The sequence below is a fragment of the Grampus griseus genome (genome assembly GCF_964374135.1).
Source record: "Grampus griseus genome assembly, chromosome: 12".
Lineage (NCBI taxonomy): Eukaryota > Metazoa > Chordata > Mammalia > Artiodactyla > Delphinidae > Grampus > Grampus griseus.
The window spans coordinates 38628330-38647569 of record NC_139006.1 but is presented as its reverse complement, the minus strand read 5'-3'; the positions used below and the strand labels follow the sequence as shown (position 1 = coordinate 38647569).

The window sequence follows — 19240 nt, the reverse complement described above, 5'->3', positions numbered from 1 at the left end:
AAGCACTTCCTAGTACTCTGTGGTTTCCTACTAGCATACTCACTGAAAAGAATCAAGTCTCCCTGAAGGCTCCAATTCCAGGTCTGGGGCAGGAAATACCACATTTGGAACTACACATTATGTGGTTGGTTGAATCCGTGGTTACCAAGGACTGACTATGGGACTTGAGCATCTGTGGATTTTGGTATCTGCGGCAGGTCATGGAACCGATCCCCCCAGTGGATACTGTGGGACAACTGTACACACTATGATCCTTGAATATCTTGTGCCAGAAAGCAAAGGAGCTATCAGAGACTAATTGGTCATGTCAAAAGACAGGAATCAACATGAAGGGTTCCCACGGGCCAAAGATGAGAGAAATTGAACATAAAAGAGAATAAATGCAATGGACTGAAGCACATTTAAAATATAAAAATGTGCAAATTAATTTTGCCTCTCAAGTAGAAAAAGAGAACTCCTCTTGGGAAAAAAAAAAAAAAAAACCCAAACAAAGCACCTGATTGCATGCTACTAAAAGGAAAAGGAAAGAGTGAAACATTTATCCTGCTCATCCTATACTCTGAAGAATCCAAACAGCCCTGGTTCTTGAGAGTTTTTATTTTTTTGATGAAGAATTCCAATTAATAAATGTAGAAAGAATGACAGAATTTTAAAATGATCACTTCGCAGCCCTTAATGCAAAATTCATTTAGGCAATGAGAATAAGTGAAACCATTAGATAAAAGGTTGATGCGGAGGGGTCTGTCACCTCCTGAACCACTGATCAAGTTTAGCATCACTAAAAGTGAGGCAATGAGACACGTGTGCCTCCCCATGGGAGACAATATGAAGCACACACACTACCTAGGACGTATTCCTGCCAAAGGGTGTAAGGAATGTAGTCAAACTCTAGAGCTAACTTCCATTTATAGGATGGAGGACCAAGTTAAATGAAACCAAGTGGAAACAAGCAGATTCAGAAAGAGGGACAGGTAGACAGAGCAACTGATCCAGTTTCTGCAAGGAGACAAGGTTATCTGGTTTGTAGGTGATGGAACTAGAATTCAAATTTAGACTCAAAAGCCCATGTTTTTATTTTCCCCCACTAAACCAAGCTATTTGAAATAGAAAAAAAGGTGAGAGTGAAAATGATACATTCTGTTTGTGTGTGTGTGTATGTGTGTGTAGTTGTCTTCGGTTTGATTTTTTTTTTAAGGCACAATTTATTGACTGTGCCAGGCATAGTACTAAATAGACAACTTCGTATAACTTGTCAGTGGTTTGTTATCTTTTTCTCTATAGATGTTGTCACCCACTTTCCAAAGTTTAACAATCATCCACCCAGGCAGGCAGCATTTATAGAAATCCCACTATTGAAGTGGTTAAGCACACAGGCTCTGGAGTCACACGACCTTAAGTCAAATCCTGCACCTACTACCCTGCATGATATTGGGCAAGTTACTTAATCTCTCATCTGTAAAATGGGGTGGTACAATCAACATCATAGGTTTTTGTGAGAATACATGAGAAGTTATACACATATAATATTTTTAGAATAGTGCCTGGCACAAAATAAATGTGCAGAAAATGTTAGAAGTAATATGTGGGTTTTTTTTAAGCTTGTGCTACATCAAGGATACTAAGAAAAGTTGAGGCACCTCCTTGTATGTGTTGGGCACAGCAGTAGATTTGGGAGCATTGTTCTGGGAACAAATGACCAGCAATGTAAAAATTCCAAAAGCTGGTATTTGGTGGTATATACAATTCACTTATTAAGAAATTTTACAATCATACATACAAATCGTTATTGTCCCTTATAGCTATCAGATTCTTTGACTTCATATAAAAAAGTTACTTGTTATAGGCATTACTGCTTACATGTCCTTTCTCTGTCAAAAATATTCACTGATGAGAGTGATAATGTGTAACTACTAGAGCAAGAAATCAAACATGGCTCTTTCAAGTTCTCAAAGAGTTTATAATTCAAAATTAAAAACAAGCGTTTATTCACAGTTCTCTCTTTTGTGCTTTTTGCATTTTATTTATCCATTTAAATTGATATTTGTTGCTCTTAATTAAAATTAGTTGGGTCTAGTATTTGTCTGACCCCCCATTAAATTGCAATCACCTGGGGGAAAATATTGTGTTTACAGCTGGAGTTGAGTTTTAAAAAAAAGAATACATTGAGCTTTTTTGTGTCTTACCCAATTATACATTAAACAGGTTTGAAGAGATACTATCTCTTCCCAAGCACATTCCAAAAAAAGCACAAAATTAATGATGCATTCAAAACAAAAGTGTTCTATTTCATTTTTATTCATCCTACTTGCTGAAAATCTTTAGAAAATGCAAACAGATTAAAACACAAAGTTTCCAACCTTTTTTAATAGTTCTGTACATTTAAATCTGGGTGACTTTCTTTTGACAGTTTCTGAAGCCAAAAGTATTTTAAGTACTGAAATAAAAACCTAGCCCTAGTAACTTTATTCTAAAATTAACTGTTTTTACCAATATACTTACAGATATGCAATACGTCTTAAATTGCCATAGAAATAATTACTGTCACATATGAACTAATTTCATAATGATTATGTAAAATCTGTCAAAATTAAAAGATAAAGGACAATGCTATTTTTCCTTTGTGACAAGGAGTTACGTGTTACTACTGGAAATTTTACTTTCTTCCTTGAAATACCAGAAATTCTTCTGTAAAATAAACACATCTCATCAAGACTCTCTGGAACTAGTATAATTACCAGAGGCAATCGCTGTGTTAGATCAAAGAAGCAAAACAATAATAGGCAACGTGTGACCTCTACCATGTCACCAGAGACCAATTTTTCAACAGGGAGAAGAGTCAATAATCCAGAACAGAAAACATTAAATAACCAGAAATGCTTCCAAAGTGTGGCTTACCACATCCATCAAGGCTGCCACACTCAGAGAGTTAGGAGTCTCTATGGTTTCCGAGAGAACAAACTTCTGGGGATTTATCACAACAATCATTAAAATCTGCATAAAGCACCAGAGGCAAAAACCAATTTCCCAAATGCAGAGTAGAATTTCAAAAGATACTACAATGATTTTCCAATTTTCATAGGATGCTTTAACAAGTATAAGGGGAAGAACACAGATGATTAAATATTTTGCATGTAACATTCACCTAATTTTTCTTATTTACCTATCCCCACTTAATTTTCCTAAGAAATTGTTTGGAAATCAGGCTATGAACATTAACCAGATAAATATAATTAATAAGAACACATTAAAGACTTCTGCAGGTTTTTTGTTTTGTTTTCGTAATAATAAAACAAAACAGGGGCTTTGGTCTCCTTTGTAATATATGTAGTTGACTAATAAGAATTATAAGGGTGCAAAGAGGGGTAAAGAAATTCCCACTCTCAGTAATTACAGTCAAATAGAAATACATTTAAAATTGACTTTTAAAAAGCACCACGAATAAAACTGTGTCTTGGAATCAGCAAAATCTGACTGATTTTCTTAGCTGCTACTGCTGTCTTCTTTCAAAATCAGATGTGAGTTAGGGACTGAACACACGTATCTGAATTATTTAACCTGCAAACACCCATTCAGCTGGTAATTCAGATAGTAAAAGAGGGGCTTAGCTTAAAAGGAAAAGCACTGGAAATTCAAAGCAACTGTGAACATTCTGGTCTTATAGGGATGTGTTACTCCTGCTGCCTTCAGCTTTCCACTTGGTCATCTGCTCCTGACTTTCCATCTTCTTATCTTATTAACATTGCTAATTGTATTTGTCAGTTTTGCCACAATTTCAGTGCTACTTAAACAGCTGTGGGTTTTCTTTAGGCAATTATCAGTCACTACACTTAGGTTTCTAAATTAGTTGTTGAAAGGCACTTTAACCTTGAAAAAATAGACACAGAGCACACTGCACCGTTAAGCCTTACATGTATGTACATGTGGCTTTAAAATGAATAATTATTTAAAAGGATTTAAAAAATCACACACACAAGTAATTCAAACTTATTGTAAAGTTATACATTAGCAAGAAAATGCTTAACAAAGCCTATTTTATACTATTCATCATTTTATCTTTTCCTCTTTACTACACGTATTGTAATACACACATTCTATGTCTAGGTACATGTATATAGTATATAAACTGGGCTATAAAAATACTGCCAAATTCCTCTACCTTTTACTACCTATCTGCCAGGTGGCAACACCCTTCGAAAGTCTCCACAATCATATAAGTGGTATCTTGAAGTCACGGGCTGCATGGCAAAGAGTTCTTACCACATGCAGATTGCTCCACTTTCTCCATTTCCTTTCAAAGAGAAAATTATTTATTCTATTTGTTTTTCTTATTCTCTATTCTTGACTCTGACATTGTTTTTCTTCTTACTACTACAAAATGCACAAGAAACACAGTCAGGGAGAAACCCAAGTTTTAAAGTTATTCATCAACTGATACCCATTTCTATGAAATACAACTAAATTAAAAAAACAAAACTTCTGTAATCCAAAAATAAATGGCACATGAAGTGCCATGTATTCCCTTTGTATGTTAAAATAAAGTCAAAGAACTTTTTAGAGTTAAGTTTTGGAGTTTTTAAAGGTTTATAATATCCTGCTTTGGGGTCAGTCAACAGCTTGTTAGAATAATTTTAAAATTAATGTAAGCTCATTCCTTACCCACCTCCCCTCCCCACCCCCAGACATGCCACTTTCTGCTCCAAGGAAAGAAAAAGGTGGTATTTCAACAGTGTAAAATTCTTCACTGAGAGACAAACATTAAAATGATAAACATTTTGGAAAGCAAAGTACACTTCAAACCCTAACTGTTCTTTCAGACCTATATTGACTCTTATAGTAGTTGCCAACATTTGGTAAGGATTATCCTTCCATTAGACAAAAGCAAGCATTCCTTAGATAAATCAGGAGTTTTTGCCATGAGACTCATAAAACCTTTTCACAACACAGATTTTCAAGAGAATCCTTTAAGGTTTTAGGAGGCTGCTCCTTTTACTCAGTAACAAAATACACCCCATGGTGTCTCACTGACCCCACTCAGCTGTCCTTTGACCTCTTCAATTGTTGAAGCCTAACTCCAGGGCCCGCAGAATTTGCCTCCCATATCAAAAAGGCAATGTTGCTTCCTCCTAGCACCTGGTGTAACAAAACGCAACAGTTCTCCCTCTCTCTGTCTCCTCTGCTCCTTCTCAGACCATTTTCCAGATGTTCCAGGCCCAAATGTTAAGCCAATACTAGGTTTCAGGATCTGCGTGGTCACCATGAAGGAACAAACAGGGACCCGGCTAAAGTGGCAATGACCCTCTTGTTCTTTTTGGCCTCAAAAGGATACGATGGGTCATAAAAGAGGAAAAGATCTTTGGCCTCTTTTGGAAATGCCAGGCTATTGAAGCACGTTTTAACTTCCAAAAGGAGGGAGCCAGTCTTGGGTTATGCCCTGAACAGACAAGAGTTACCTAAACAGTATCCCTAAATTCTCAATTCTAAGCACACTTTTGATTTTCTTTGACATAGGAGGGAAAAAAGGACAGTATCACCTTTTTTTCTTTTCTAAATTAAAAGGCTTCCAAAAATAGAAAAAGAAAACTTTTATAAAATTTTTAAAACATACATCTCAGGATACTATTATATGATAAAAAGTTTAAATATATGTGGTCACTAGATATGGTTTGGGTTTTTCTGCAGAGGCCAATAATCTAGATGTCTCTCTTGTTAGACAACTTGAAAGATAAAACCACAATCAACAAAGAAGAATCGAGAACTGCACTCTTATTGTCTTAATTTAGGTATACAGGAAATATAACACAGAGGCTGTTGTAAGAAAAAAAACCTTGGAGCTGAGAAAGTGTTTTGTTTTGGGTGTTTTTTTTGTTTTTGTTTTTGTTTTTTGGTGGAGAGGATGGGGGAGGGGAGAGGAAAGCAGGGAGGAGAGGAAACAGAAGGAGAGGAGCTCTTAGAAATATCTGCTTCATCAGTTTAAGTACCAAAGACAGTAGCTTTATCTAAATTCTAAATATATTCCAAAAAATATTTGATCTTAAAAAATTTGAAAGGGGGCATATTATAATTGTACAATACCTTGGTTTATTTATTAACATTTTTGAATCACGTTCATGATTAAGTTGGGCTGTCAACACTTCAGGGAGCCTGTTGCCTAGATTTTACTTGTTTAAAGCTTTTTTGTACCTGCAAAAACATAAAAAATAATATATACGTAAAGACATGAGTTAATTTCCAAATGCATTATATTCCATAATACGGTAATTTAAATATTTACAATTCTACAAAAATTCCAATTAGAAATGGATTATCAAACTCTTACACAACTCCATATGTCATAAATGGCAAATATAGATATTCCTCCTTCTTTATATACTCAAAAAGAATTTCTTTTCTGAAGAGTTCCCCCTACTAAATATAAGTTGAATAAATCTGTTAAGTCTGCATTTTGGACAGGTGTTACCATAATGCTTAAAGCCCAGAGACTATTTTTATTTTCAGAAATGAAATTAGTGAAAGGTAATTTCCTTACCCTAAGGAGTTTGAGTTTTATAATCTCTGGTGCTTGACCAAAATTTACCTTCCCAAAGAAGTATCAAAAATTTAAAACATAACTATATTGATTAAAATTATTTTTCTACTTTTTGAAATGAACGCTTTAATAATTTCCAAGGAAGAAAGCCTGCAAGAATAAAAAGAGCTACAGTTTCCTACGCTTTTGAGTAGTGTATTCTTAGAAGAAATTAAATAATTATAATTACATATAACTGGTTGAAAATTACAGTGTGCATATTATTCTCTCTGCTAGATTATAGTCAATATAAACTATTGCATGGAAAAAATAGAAAATACAGTCATAAGGCATCAAGTGAAATAAAAACTATTTGTCATTGTTTTTTACATAACTTAGAAGTGTTTCTATTTTGTTACTGTGTCTAAAAAGAAAAGAGGATTTTCTTAAGAATGTTCTAATTTCAAAATGCATATTTATGGCACTAAAACATTTAAAGTTATATTAACATATATTTCTAAAAAAAAGGCTTTCATTTTATTCTCCTTTTATGCCAACTTGAAAGAGAGAAAAGAACCATTTTAGATTTTGAAATAAAAATATCTTACCTCTCTTACTGTCAGAAGAACGTCTTCAGGCAAAAGAACAATTAAAAATGCAAGTCGCAGATTTTCAATCTCATGTATTTTGCACCCACCCACCCACAAATAGACATCTTTTTGTAAGTCAGGAGTCTTGCTCCCTCCATCCGAACCCAAGATTACCCCATATGGTCAGCAAGGTCAAACTGCATTACTGCCAATGAAACTATATGACTCCACAAGGACCTTAATGATTTTAAAAAAAGGTCAGTAATCCAATTCCAATTGCTTCAGAGTCTAAAATTGCTAATTTTTGGCCACGTGCTGCACACTTCACCTGCTAGTAATGACATTTTTGTATTTTCTTCTAATTACACTCAAAGCTAAGACCTTTGGCCCCGGGCCACAGACCCCTACTCAGGCTGCACACATTCTCTTAAACGACCTGATCCTTTGTTGTCACTCTTACTCTTTCATCTATTATTTACACCCACAGAGAAGGAAGATACTCCACCATTTGTATAGCTTAGAGCTTCTAATCATCTTAATTTCTTTGCCTTTCAACCTATGGTCTTTTTCATAGACGAACGCCAAAAACTTTGACAAAATCATTTTTTTCAACCGCATACACACACCACCTTCCCCTGTCTTACTCCCCGGCCAACCTCCTTCCTGTTCCTTCTCTACCACAGAAGGGACTTTGTATCAGCTGGGATTCACAAATTTTGACGTTCACCAACAAAATGAATTTCTAAATATAATACAAAATCTCCGCCTTGCTCTCACAGATCAATAACGATTGTATTTCTCTCATCAAAGAGCCTATTAAATTAAGTGGAAGGTTACTTAAAATTACTTAATGTCTGCCCCCCAGCCTCCCTAAGGCATAAGTATAGAATTTTCAGAATTCCACTGCAAAAATATCAAAGAAACTTCAGTAAACAGTAAGGATGTTAGTTATGTAGCTGAAACTTTTCAAACGTTTTATTATCTACAGATGCTCAAATGCTTACAAGAAAAGAAAAAAAAAGAAAAGAGGAAGGAAAGCATAATAAAAAATTACATATAAAGAATATTTATCTGTAATATATTACAGATAAAAGAATTTGTAAATCTTTACCACATTTTAAAAGACTAGTTCTCCAAATAGTAAAATCCTTACATAAAACATTCTATATCTTTGTAATTTCCCAACACTTTTCCCACACCTTTTTTTAAAAAAAAATGTCCAGACACATTTTGAAAATCCAAAGCAAAGAATTGTTTACCATGATGCAGATGTCCCCTTCAGATCACAGCAGCCACCCCAAGACTCTGATTTCCAAGATGTTTATAAAAGGACATATGATCCATCTTTGCTCCCTCTTCCTCTATTGCTCAGCTTACTCTTGATTTCTAACAGTATTTCCTTGTTGTCTGTCCTCTCTGCAGACCCTGAAACCCCTTGTCTTTTCTTATTTTCACCATTTGCTTCAACCAGCAGTTCACTGGAGACCCATCCATCTTGTAATGCCTAAAGTGACAGATGCTCTCAGGAACCACCACATTGCTGAGTGAACAAAAGATAACATCACCTCTAGGAACTCCAGAGAGAAATACAACTGTAACCTTAAGACAGGGGCTGACTTGACAGACATTGGACCATAAACCTCTTCTAAGCAAAAAAGAAAACAATTGCCACACACACAAAAAAATCTGACACAATCAAAGGCAGAAAAGAGTGATTATTTGTGGATTGCCTTTTCACTCTGCAGCTCACTTTTCCCCCCTCAATGCTTTTATATTGGGGCAATTCACTTGCCAAGAGGCAAGAGAAGGTCTTGGGGAAAAAAGCCTTCCTCAAGTATCTTCTTTCATTCAACAATATTCAAAGTGAAATTCATTTACATGTGTGTTTCAGTAAATCTAAGGCTTATGATACAGCATCCTTAAGGCTGACCCATCTCGTTTGCATAAAGCAATATCTAGACTCAGAAATGCTGGCTCAGTTCTGCCACTGTGAAAGGCATATGCATACTTTGCAAATTAAAAACACGTTAGAAATTAAAAAGCAATACATAACACAATGTCAACAATATGTGTAGCTCATAAAAGAAGCTCATCATTCATTCATCAGACAACCTCCAACTTGGGTTAAAGAGACGGTTAACAAGAGGATTCTGGGAAGGACTACAGCTCTCTTTTTTAACAAAGAAAAGGTCATATTAACATCTCCCAGCAACAAACTAATGACATGGATGCTGTAGATGCAGGGGACTCTGCTTGATGTCATCTAGGTTTTTTTGGGTTTTGGTTTTCATTTTTTTAAGTATCTTACTTAAAATCTTCATGCAGCTAAAGACAAATTTAAACTCTAACATTTAAATTTAATTTTAAATTAACTCTAACATTTAAATACCATGAAGGGAAATTTTAGAAGAACAGAAAAACAACAACTGATTTGAAGGGCAATTAAGAACATTGTGATCAATGTCAATTATGAGGATTAACAACCCGTTTTTATAACAGATATCAAGGAACACAGAACTCTGCTGCAGCTAAATTCATCATCATTTTCAAACAGGGTAAATGATAAAAATATCTTTGTTAAATCTAAAATAAAAAGTCAAGTGCTCAAGAAAAGTTCTGTCAACCTTATTTCTAAGAAGAAATGTCAGCATTTACAATGGCATTTCTTTAGTACAAATATTTTAATTTTTCTTTAAAATTTTTTGCACAAAAAACCTTTAAGTTACACTTATTTTTCTTTGAAGTCACTAATGACTCTTCTCATTACTATTTTACTAAAAAAAATATAAAATTTAAAAGATACTTTATTTTATCTCTTGCATTTGGATTATTTGTTGGGTAAAAGAAAAATTTTCAACTTGATAAATCAACATATCTTTTTCTTAAACATTGTTTTATGTTTCCTTTATTTCCTCAAACTCTTCAGTGTATCTGCACAAATAAGATAATACAAATATTTCACAATCTCAGAATTTTCTGATTTTTATTTTAATACTGGCAAAACATAATGCATATAAAATAATTAAATGAATATATACAATTAGGTAACTCAATGGGGAAAAGATTAAGTAATTACAGACTGCTTATCAATATATAAAGGACTTGTTCTAATATGGACTTGATCTTTAACTAGACAACTTTGTTTAATACATATTGACCTTAGGTAATCGCCCCAAAACTGCTGGTCCAAAAGCACCACATCGTTCAACACTATCAAACTTTGGCATTAATATCAAGAGAGAGACGTGACCTTGAAATGGCAGTTCCATTGCAGAAACTCAAAAAAAGACCCAATTAAAAGATCTACTTTAAACACAATAGGATCAATATTGTATGCAGGAAAAGTACACCCCTGTGGAAAGTTCTTATTGTCTGACTGATCAAAAACAAAACAAAACTTTTCTTTTCTCAGGGCCTCCTCCAGATCACAGTCAGTGCCAGAAATCCACACAGGAAAAAAATCCATCAAAATGAAACCCTAAAAGGGTTTACCCTTCACCATCCTATTTGCACTTCAAAACCCTGTAAGGCCTTCAGTTAAAGCCCAGGGCTGAACCATTTCAATAATAAGAGAGGTGGCCAGCAGTAATTTATCTCCCATTTGGCCTCTGGACAGAGCTGTAATGTCTAGGAAGCTTCCCTTCCCTGACTCGAACCCTCCCCCAAGTCTCAACCTTCATTTGTGCAGCTTTGGATCTGCAATACCTTATAAACAACTTATATGCCCCTTCCAATCAGATGCAAGAACAGTTTGTAACTCAAGATTTGAGTACATTTTCTTGGCAATGCTTTCACAAAATGGAATGCTGCTGAGGTAATCAGAGCATTGAAAATACCAGGTTAAATTTCAGGTTCTCTTTGTTGTAATAAGTTGGAGAAGAAAGAAACTTCCTTAACTTCAGCCTTTTTCTTCTCACACATGTTGATTGTTGTCAGAACTTCTTCAACTTTTTCCAATTTATACCTTGATATCCTTTACATTTTGGGCTACATCAGCCAACTTCCTGCAGTGATGTTCATGTAAATTTAAATCCTTGCATTGTAAAATATCTTAACAAATCCAAAAAAGTGGAGATTTCACAGGTCACAGACTCCTGGGTCAAAAAGACCTTAAAAACAGATATCAGACCACTATGACTCAACTGATTTATTCTACATTTGTTATCAAATTTGAACAGTAACTGTCATCACACGCACTCACCCGATTTTCCTCTAGTAAGATAAACACCAAACAATGTCAACAGTTATTTAAATTGAAATATAGGTCCCAGAAGTTATCATATGGGAAACAGTGAAGTTATTCCTTAAAAATGGAGAACATTTTGTCACTAGGCATGAATTTTCTATTTTAAAATTATGTTCATATGCTTACTAGTATACAAAGAAGATGAAAAATATATGCACCCTTTCCCCTACCTGTTCATTGTTTTCTGTTTTCATTTCAATGACAGGAGTTTGTTTTTCTAATTGATTCTGATAAATTCCATCTGAACGCCACATTAACAACTTGCCCTAAATGATTCCACTATAGTGATTCTGGTTTTATAAGATGAAAACTTTCAAGTTATTTCATCAACTTTATAAATTTAGAGACTCCACAGGCAAACATAAAAGCATTTCATTTAAACCTAATATCAGTTAAGAGAAGTTTAAAAGAATAAAATTAAATATATGACTGATAGTTAAAAATACAAGAAACAGATTTTTGTTAATTAAAAGAAAAGAATTATTTATGTTTTGGTGATATTTATCAATAAAAAATATTTTCTTCCATTAAAAAGGTACAACTAACTATCCTTACATCTTGTTAGCAAATATTTTTCATTTTCAGAGCTCCAAATACCACAAATTCTAAAAAAACCAACTCTCACAGCCAATGACTTTACTGCATGCTACCAGGTCAATGAATCTCAGATTTGTGCATGAGATAACATAAAAATTCAAACTGCATATATAAACCAAGAAAAATAGATAACTGAAAAAACCTACGGGACATGAATTTTTATATAACTGAAACAAACTTTGTCACTAATAATAATATTCAGGAAACCAAATTTCTTAACCTACCACATGACATTAAAAAAGAAAGCTTTCCTCAGAGAGTCAACAAGAGTAACTGATCCACCACAGAGGAAATATTCAATCTTCATTAAATATTTATTCAGTGCAATAGGTTGTTAAGTCTATTTAGACCTCAAAGAAGAAATAGTTCCTGTCTGGTAGGAATCGGGTCTTGGGAGAATTGAATGGAGATGAGAGGCAGTTCCACAAGTCATGACACTATATTTCAAAATGACAACGCTAAAAACTGGAGGTGTGCTACAAAATGTATGCTACTACTTTGAAATCTGACACAGGGACTTCCCTGGTGGCACAGTGGTTAAGAATCTGTCTGCCAATGCAGGGGACATGGGTTCAAGCCCTGGTCCGGGAAGATCCCACATGCCGCAGAGCAACTAAACCCCTGCGCCACAACTACTGAGCCTGCGCTCTAGAGCCCGCAAGCCACAGCTACTGAGCCCGTGTGGCACAACTACTGAAACCCACGCACCTAGAGCCTGTGCTCCACAACAAGAGAAGCCACCGCAGTGAGAAGCCCGTGCACTGCAACAAAGAAGCCCATGCAGCAACAAAGACCCAACACAGCCAAAAATAAATAAATAAATAAGTAAATTTATTTTAAAAAAGAAATCTGATACAAAGAAACTGATACTTTAAGGGAGTATTAATTTTAACAAGTTTCGACTGGGTAAGTGAGCAACTTGATTTCCTATTCATGTAGCACAATAAGATTTGGATGTCCAAGATCTGCGGTTCCCAACCTTCCCACCATAGCCAAGTCACCTGTCTTCTCTGGGCCTGTTTCCATATCCATAAAATGAAGGATAAAAGTAATACATTTCCAGATCAAAAACACTATGGTTGTAATGGGGGAAGGGAAACGATCCCATTCACAATGGCAACAACAAAAAGAACACTCAGGACTCATCTTAATGACGGACCTGTGATAACATTTTTTAAATTGCCAAAGTTGATTTGGGTGATTTAGTGAAAATTTACACACAGAGAAATATGCAGAGTAGAGAAGCCTAATTGTAAAATTACTTGTTTCTCAAACAAAATAATAAACAACACAATTCCAATCAAAATAACAGTAGAATTTGGGGAGAACATTATGAAAACATCCATAAATTCATAAGGAAGATTATCAAAGAAAAGATGGGAAAAACATCTTTTCAAAAAAGGTTATAAGGGGAGGCGAGTCAAAATAAATGTTAAATTATAACATAAGAGCTTTTGGCCATTAAATCCATGCCATTAAATCCAGTGAATATTTTTCGGTTCTCATCTAACATTCCTTCTGAGTATATTTCTTGAAATTTCCTTTCCTTCCACTGGATTTCACCTTACAACTTTCTGGCTTTCTTCCTTTCCTATGCTGCTTTTCAATTTCCTTTGCACTCCCATATTACACTATCCAGCAATGAAATGTTGGCATTCCACTGAGTCTAGTCTGTGGTAGCCATCTTCCAAGATGGGCCCAATGATTCCCACCTCTTGTGTAATCCACTCCCACATCAAATCAGGGCTGACTTATGTGATCAATAAAATATGGAACAAGTGACAATGTGTGATTTCCAAGGTCATAAAAGACATTGCAGTTTCTGCCTTGACCTCTTGGATCACTTGCTCTAAGACGGGGCAACCACTGTGTTGTAAGGACACCCAAGCAGCTCTCATAGGTCCTCATAGGTAGGAACTGAGGCCTCCTGCCAACAACCAGGACCAACTTCCCTAGTTGCTCTCCTTGCCTCCTCTCTGGCACACTCCAATCACTTCTCTGCATCACAGTGCAAATATAATCATGTCAACTCTTTGCTAAAGACTTTTGAAGTTTTATACTGCTGAGGATAAAAATCAATATTGGAAATGTCCCTGCCTATCTCTCCAGCCTTATCTTGCACTGTTCTCTTCCTACAGGCGGTGCTCCAGCAACACTGACCAACCTTTAGACACTTATGTTCCTGCTGCCTGTGATACCACCCATCCTTTTACTTTTGCCTACTTAAATCACCTCATCCTTTAGATCCCAACTGAAGCACTGCTTCCATAATCTCCTCAGCCCTTTGCTGAAAGCTCTCATAGAAACTTATTCATCTCCTGCTTAACTTTTAATTCACTTTTGAGCTATATAATTTGATGATCAATTGTTTTAATGTTTGCCTTTCTTCCTAAATTCTAAGCTACATTGAAAGTAGGGACAATGTTTTTGGAGTTTTGCCTATTACTGAAATCACAGCACCTATTGTGGTGTCCTCCTACATAGCAGGCACTCAAAAATATTGTTTGAATAATTTAATAACTTAAAATACAGGGCCGGCACATGAATGAGAAGCTCATTGGTGACAGTCCAAAAAAACCTTATTATCTATAAGGATTATTATATGATAATTGAGCATTATAAAACAATAAAGGGAAGAAGGAATTGTTCATTTAATTATACTGAAGTAATGATCAACAATTTATAAAGTAACAGCTAACAAACAACTTAGACACTAAAAATAAATACCAGACAAAAGATTAAATTTAAATATCTATACCTAAATACATTTATATGCCTACCCACATAAGACCAAATAAAAACTAAGAGGAAACAGAATTAAATATTTTTTACACTGATATTTATCATTTACCAAGATTTATTATGGTATCATAGTGAGAATTTAGCTTTCTAAGCCTGGAAATCACAAAGGGTAAGATTGACAGATTTGACTAGTGAACATATCAAACTTCCATATATTTAACATCTAAAACAAATAAAAAGAAAAACTTTTCTAGCTAATGAAAAGAGTTAATGTCTACTATGTATATAATAAAGTAGAACATTAATATCCCCACTCCTGGGCACAACTTACTATTCCATCTATAAGGAAAGAGTTAAGCACATTATAGTAACAGCAACAACTACTACCATTTACTGAGTACCTACCATGTACCCCATGTACATTGTCTCATTTAACCTCACAAATCCATCCATAAATGGAATTCTATAAAGCTATAAGAAGTATATTTCTGACATAGAACTATGTTCATAATATATGAAATGGAAAATATAAAACAGTAGGTTCCCATTTCTTTCTTTTTTTTTTTTTTGTGGTACGCAGGCCTCTCACTATTGTGGCCTCTCCCGTTGCGGAGCACAGGCTCCGGACGCGCAGGCTCAGCGGCCATGGCTCACGGGCCCAGCCGCTCCGCGGCATGTGGGATCTTCCCGGACCGGGGCACGAACCCGTGTCCCCTGTATCGGCAGACGGACTCTCAACCACTGCGCCACCAGGGAAGCCCGGTTCCCATTTCTATGAGGAAAGAAATACATAAGTAACCTATTAAGATAAAGAGCTAACAATATAAATCCAAACAATGTGACGTAAATTTAAGACAACCCTCAGAATGGGAGAAAATATTTGCAAAGGAAGCAACTGACAAAGGATTAATCTCCAAAATATACAAGCAGCTCATGCAGCTCAATGTCAAAAAAAACCAAACAACCCAATCCAAAAATGGGCAGAAGATCTAAATAGACATTTCTCCAAAGAAGACACAGGGAGGGGGAAGGGTAAGCTGGGACGAAGTAAGAGAGTAGCATTGACATATATACACTAGCTATCTGTTTTACATAGCTAGTGGGAAGCAGCTGCATAGCACAGGGAGATCAGCTCAGTGCTTTGTGACCACCTATAGGGGTGGGATAGGGAGGGTGGGAGGGAGACGCAAGAGGTAGGGGATATGGGGATATATGTATACATATAGCTGATTCACTTTGCTATACAGCAGAAACTAACATAACATTGTAAAGCAATTATACTCCAATAAAGATGTTAAAAAGCCCACAAATTTACGTAAAATATATAAATACTGGGTGATGTGTTTATAGAATGTAATTTTTTTCTTCACGCTTATATTTTCCAATTTTCTATAAGAAGTGATTTCAAATTTTATGCATGCTGCAACTTAACTAAGCTCTGTTTTCTTTTATTATTATCAACATCATCACCATTACTATCTTCATTGACTTTGAACATTTGATATTTGCAAAATATTGACTTTCTTATTTGACAAGTAATACCTTTCCACATTATAGGTTTATTGTAGGCAAATGGACAGTGACAAAAACAGTTTTATGAATGTACACATAGTAAAGACCTATAAATAAATACAGCTTGTCCTAATACCCCATAAGATATCATTTTTACTATCATAAGCCAGTGAATTTGTTAAATTTGCTTGCTTATGTGGAACTTTGAAAAAATTTTCCATGACAATATAGGAAATAGTCCAAAACTGAAAACCCCTAAGATGAAAGACAAAGTTCACAGGAAAAAGTGTCAACTGGGTTTTTTTTTTCCCAGTACAGATGTTTTTAGACTTTCTCCATCCATATCCCGAATTCCCACTCCTAAGCCTTCCTCTACTTCCTATAAATGTTCTACCTTTCTTTAGTCCATACTTGAAAAACATGGGATCTAATCAGTTGTTAATTATTGTCTTTGCTGGTGACTCTTACATCTAAATCATTGGCCATAAAGTCTTTTCTTCTGAGTTGCTGCTCTCCCCTCAACCTCAGTATGACCATTCATTATGTCTAAAATTAATGTCTAAAACAAAACTCATTAAAGTAAAAGCTATTCCTATTTTCCAATTTCATTATTTTCATTTATTCACCTAGAAAGTACTGGGAACTGTGCTAGAAAGGATGATAAAGGCAGTCCCTAATCTCAAAGAGATCCCAATTTAAAGTGAAGACATCTGTACATGCATAAATGTTTAGTAGCAGTAAGAACAAAGTACTATGAAAGCACAGAGAATGTAGCAATTCTGTTTAGAGAAATGAAGAAAATATCAGAGAAGAGATAAGATATGAGTGTCTTTAAAGGATAAAGTAGGAATTCACCAAATAGAATTGGGAGGACCTCCCAGAGCAATATAACAGAATGTCAAAGGCCTGGTATATTTTTAAAATACGGAAAAGTTCATTGTTGGAGGGCACTGTGGCAAGAGAAGAAAATTTAAAAGTAGGTTGGGGCCAGCCTGCAAGGGACCTTATACGCCAAGTTAGGAATTTGAATTTGATCCCAGACGCAGGAGAAAGCCAATGGAAGTTTTCAAAAAAGGAATTAACATAATCGGATTTTTTTTTTAAATAGAAGGTAACCCGGGTGGTAGTGCGAAAGTTGGATTAGAGATCAGGAAAGTTGGATTGGAGACCAGATAAAACGTTCTGCAAGAGTCTAGGAAGTGATGATGGAGACTGCCCACAATCAGGACAGAAGGAACAGAGAGGAGGGGCCCTTTCAGTAGGCAGTTAGAAATTCGGGACTCAGGAGTGGGGACTGAACAGACAGATCCTGGAGACAGACAGCTGCCATACAGATAACTGAAAGCAGTACTGGTGAGATTTCCTAGGGGCTGCGGCTGTTGAGAAAGCATGTGGAGTAAGAAGTTCAATGAGGGAAGCCCAAGAAACATCGTCATTTCACTGTCAAGCAAAGGCAGAGGAAAACCCAGCAAAGCAGGTGGAGAAGGAGCAGTAGGAAGGAAACCAGGAACCAACGGGGTTGTGAAAGCCAAGGGACAAAAGGGTTTGGAGAAATGGGAGGTGGTCAACAGTTTCAACAGGTAAGAGCAGTCAAATAGGATCAAGAATGAAAATGTGCCATGGCGTATAGCAATGACTCTTCCAAGAAGTATGGTGAACTAGGATGGAAATAAGTTGTCAGCTGTAGGAAAGGTAAAATGGCAGGGGAGAGTAATTAGAAGGAGGGATGCTTGTAGGAGGAGATTCTTCCCTCAAAGAAAAGGGAGAGGTGACAGTACCAAAGAGAGGAGATGATTAGTGGAATAAGGTCCTAAAAGGGATAGAGAAGGGAGAGAGGAACAGCATGGAAGCCACCCATACATGGCAGAACCACAAGACAGGAGCCTGGGTCCCTGATGACAGCAGAGATGCTTTATCAGCCTTAGACAATTACCTCCAAACTTTATGTGGGAAAGAAATAAACTTCTAACTTGCTGTTTAGTGTATCCTGTCATTTGCAGACAAAGGTAATCCTAACTGATATAGGAGAGAAGGGTGTTGAAAAAATAAGCAAGCACCTCTCAAAAGCATGAAATAGCACAGTATATACAGAAGACAAGACCAATCTGGCATTACTAGACTACCAAGTGGGGGAGAGGGAGGGGGAGGAAAGGAAGCCATGTTTTTAATCACTTGACCATGTTATCCTTCATGCAATTACATACAATGTATTGAAGGCCCAAGTGTGAGTAGTTGAGACTGGATACTGTAGATAAAAAATAGCCACACAAAAGGGCGTTAAGCAAAGGACTGATATGTTCCACGTTTCGGCTTTGAATAGATTCCTCGAGTGTCAGGCTTGAAGGGGATCGTGAGAAGGCAAAACAGCATGCTGTGAGAGTGTTGAGAAACCTCTACTATAGTTCTGGGGAGAGATTATGATGCCTGCATGGGTGCAGTGATGGTAGGGTTAATACTTAGGAATTAAACACTTAGGAATTAAATAATTCCTAAGGAATTATTAGGAAATACTTAGGAATTAAATCATTAGGAATTGGTGACTAATGACATGGGCAAGCAAATCAGGATGAAGCTTAGGTCTCTACCTTGCCTTGTTTTTCTCCATCGCCACCGTTAGTGCTTCAGTTCAGGCATGCCACGACCTCATGTATTCACTTAACAAATATTTATTTAGTGCCTTTTACATGTCATGTCCTGCAGATACAATGGTGAACAAGCTAGAAATGGTCTTTGTCCTGGTAGATCTTAGTTAGGGATACCAGTGCTGAAAGCTTCGCAAGTGCTGTCTCATTTCATCCTCAGAACACCCTAAGATATTAGTATTATGATTGTCTGCATTTTTCAGGTGAGGTAACCCAGTCTTATAAAGTTTAATCATTTGCTCAAGATCACATGGCTGGGCTTCCCTGGTGGCTCAGTGTTTGAGAGTCCACCTGCCGATGCAGGGGACACGTGTTCGTGCCCCGGTCCGGGAAGATCCCACATGCCGCAGAGCGGCTGGGCCCGTGAGCCATGGCCGCTGAGCCTGTGCGTCCAGAGCCTGTGCTC

The 19240-nt window shown here is 36.2% G+C and overlaps 1 protein-coding gene across 3 annotated transcripts in view; it reads right to left on the bottom strand.

Annotated features, from left to right (window-relative positions):
• Nucleotides 1-19240, bottom strand: part of GREB1L (GREB1 like retinoic acid receptor coactivator) — a 262291-nt gene that overhangs the window by 128411 nt on the left and 114640 nt on the right. For all 3 annotated transcript variants that reach the window (XM_082667349.1, XM_082667350.1, XM_082667351.1), the window contains exon 2: nt 6073-6180. The gene's annotated coding sequence lies outside the window, so the exon portion shown is untranslated. The remainder of the gene's footprint in view (nt 1-6072; nt 6181-19240) is intronic.